Genomic DNA, 3,495 nt, shown 5'->3' on the forward strand with positions numbered 1-3,495 from the left:
TTTGATGGTAAGCGTGTGAGCACAAGTTGGAGTGCTCTTAACACGGCGAAAAGCGAAGAAGCAAGCAAGCGCTGGAGTCTGTCTTGCATTGGGGTTTTGATCCGCGGCCTCAGTCCGTCCCACGGGTCGCTGTTCCACTTGCCTTCTTGCAAGGCGGAGCGTGCATACATTACCACGAGGCTCCAATTTATTATGTGGAGAAAACTCTTTGCGAAGATTTGGTTGATACTTTTATAAAGTTTCCTACTGCGAGTATTGTACATACTTCTCACTTCTCCTTCATACCAAAGTTTCTCACATAAAATAAGCTTCCATTCAAGCTCAAATAACAGGTATTTTGCATACACAATAATCGTAATAGCTAAAAGGACAAGTTATAATGCAAAGATTAAGATATCATGGTTTCAATAACACATCAAACAGAAAGCATATTATTTGGGAGTATATTGCTCCGATACTTTAAATGATTTTAAATGATTGTCTTATGAATTGTCTTTGCCTGTGACAGGAGAAACACACGCTTTTCTGGAAAGTGGTAAAAGAATGCGTCCCCTTTTGGAATGCAGGGGGAAAAGTGGAGGTGTCCTGAGGTCATGCCCATGTTGAGCGAGTGTGGATCTGCCATCCTTCTGCTGGACAGGGAGCTCTAAAATTGTCTCTTTTGTTGACGGGATTATCAATTTATGTGTTAAACGGTCATGAGGTCCGGGCGATTCTGTCGCTGGAACATTTCCAGATACCATGTCTTTGTTCTGTTGTTTATTAGCTGGTTTATTTATGCTGAAGCCGGTCACGAAACACACTGACATTCTGTTGCTTACGTCTGCACTACACAACCAAAAGCACTATTTAGATTCTTATCTTATCTTATAGCGCTGTGTAACACTCAACTCGTTCAGAGTGAGGTGAATTAATGTACAGATTTACTGCAATTAATACAATAACTGTTGTTGATACCTCAGCGGATATCAGCACATCGTCTATTTATACAGACAAAACACACGTGGATTTAACCACGATTTCATTTGATCAAGCTTTCACAATTCTCCCAAAAGTAAATAGCGTTCGGACACTCTCTCTGAGTACCGCGTTTCAAGTTCACTATTTTTTTAGTGAATTAAATGGCTAGAGCATCAACTAGCTAGGTTAATCTTCTGAAGCCGGGAGATTTATTTATCATAGACTACTTTGGAGGTGGAAAACGCACCAACCTAAACAACACTCGAGTTTCACATTCAAACATTCAACACACTGGTATGCTCTAACAACAGGTGCAATAGCACAACAAACTCAGTTTCTCTATCTTTTAATCTATTTTTCCGGATAAAAATAGACAAAATTCATAATATTATCTTGGGTCATTAATTTCTCGGTCAAATCTTTGCCAGCTTATTTTTCTCCACCAGATGTAATGAAATTACTCATTTGTAATTTCATTAGTTGAAATTATGTAAACTTCGTAAACTCATTAATTATTATTAATTCATTCAGGTTTTAAAAGGACTCGAATCTGAAAATCCTGAGTCAACCTGATTAAAGCTGAATTCAAATCTGATAGTTTACACTTTAAATCAAGGGTCGTCCAGCGAGCCCAACTGAGGTGAAACTGTCAAACAAGTGAGGATCAGCTGTAATGTTTGACAGCGTTAATCAGACATCGTTTTGATGTAGGTTTTGCCTCTGTACTCAGATTTGACATAAAGTAACAACGCAACACCATGCCAAAATTAGTATTTATTGTACTGTAATGACTTTGATTACTTAATTTTAAGGGAATTCATTATTATTAATTCATTCAGGTTTTAAAAGGACTCGAATCTGAAAATCCTGAGTCAACCTGATTAAAGCTGAATTCAAATCTGATAGTTTACACTTTAAATCACGGGTCGTCCAGCGAGCCGGTGATTCTTAGTATATTTTAACAATTTGAATATTGTCTGTATCTGTATTCTCCCTGGCCACGGGTTAACACGATTATAATAATTTGTAAGCTCTTAGAGAGGTATTATAAGTAAGCTACGAGCTAGGTAGCAACAGGATATTTTTGGCAAAAGTTTTAACCTTGAAATTATATGACACCAACAATGATTCTTTATGAATGAAACATGAATTTTATTGGCTATCCTAGATTACATCAAAACTAAGCTAAAACACACATACACACAAACATACAGTTTCTTTAGAATGAGAGTTGACGGAGCTGCATGAATTTTCAAAGTTCTTAACTCGTTTTCACGAGTGATTTAAATTCTTTTGAGAGAATTCACAAAGCAGAGAATTTTAGCTTCTGTTTACTGCTTCAAGTAGCTCTACACCAGTTCAGCAGAGATAAGATTTGATTAGTTTACTTGTGTTCTGCTTGGTTGACAGCTGAAAAGCTGAGATGATGTCGTTGCTGACACGGGCTTCCTGGATGGCTGCTGAGGGAACCCCGGAGCTTTCGGATTGGTCGCTGAGGTAGTTTCATAGTTCTACCTCGTTTTCACTAGTGATTTAAATTCACCTGAGAGAATTCACAAAGCAGAGGATTTTAGCTTATGTTTACTGCTTACATTAGCTCGTTCACCAGTTCAGCAGAGACAAGATTTTGTTCGTTTACTTGCGTTCTGCTGGGTTGACAGATGAAAAGCTGAGTTGTTCCTCGTGGCTACTGGATGGCTGCTGGATGGAAATTCATTCGCTGATTGGCTGTTGCGGTGACGTCGGAATGACGTTTGAATTACGTCCTTTTGGGGAAGCCCTCTTGGAGTGGTTGGTTGCCGGGTTACAGTGGAGCTTCGGGTTCTTCTGAGAGATAGACTGCTTTAGCAAGGCTTTGTGTTCTGCAGAGTTACGAAGCTTCAACTGAAGTGTTTGAGTTCTGGAGTCCCGCGATGCGGTGTTACGGCAGGGAAGAGCATGTGGTGGAGTATGACGTTTGAATTACGTCCTTTTGGGGAAGCCCTCTTGGAGTGGTTGGTTGCCGGGTTACAGTGGAGCTTCGGGTTCTTCTGAGAGATAGACTGCTTTAGCAAGGCTTTGTGTTCTGCAGAGTTACGAAGCTTCAACTGAAGTGTTTGAGTTCTGGAGTTCCGCGATGCTGTGATGGTAAGCGTATGAGCACAAGGTGGACTGCTCTAACACGGCGAAAGGTGACAGCAAGCAAGCAAATCTGTTCTGCATTGGGTTTTTATTCCACTGCATAAGTCCGTCCCACGACGCGACCTTCCAATCGACTTGTTGCAGGGCGGAGCGTGCCCACATTACCATAATGCTTCCATTTATCATGTGGGGAAATGAAGATTTGCAGATTTTGTTAATAACTTCTATATAGTGTCGTACAACACATACTGTTTGAAATAACAGCTTTTCACTTATTTCAATATTCTGCAATTATCACAAGTTTACGTTCAACACTACTGAAACCACGGCTTCTTTCTTTGCGTGCACATTTGGGTGGCATTATGCAAATATTTCCACATAGTGAGGTAGATATGTGGGGGCGTGTTAGAAAGA

At 40.0% G+C, this 3,495-nt stretch overlaps 1 long non-coding RNA gene across 1 annotated transcript in view; it reads right to left on the bottom strand.

Moving 5' to 3' along the window:
- Positions 1-1,617: 1,617 nt before the first annotated feature.
- LOC107698726 (uncharacterized) overlaps positions 1,618-3,495 on the bottom strand; it is a 3,601-nt gene continuing 1,723 nt past the window's right edge. The window contains exon 3 of the long non-coding RNA XR_001635378.1: positions 1,618-1,628. This is a non-coding gene — a long non-coding RNA (uncharacterized LOC107698726). The remainder of the gene's footprint in view (positions 1,629-3,495) is intronic.

This window comes from Sinocyclocheilus anshuiensis, unplaced genomic scaffold, assembly GCF_001515605.1.
Source record: "Sinocyclocheilus anshuiensis isolate Anshui unplaced genomic scaffold, SAMN03320099.WGS_v1.1 scaffold1015, whole genome shotgun sequence".
NCBI lineage: Eukaryota > Metazoa > Chordata > Actinopteri > Cypriniformes > Cyprinidae > Sinocyclocheilus > Sinocyclocheilus anshuiensis.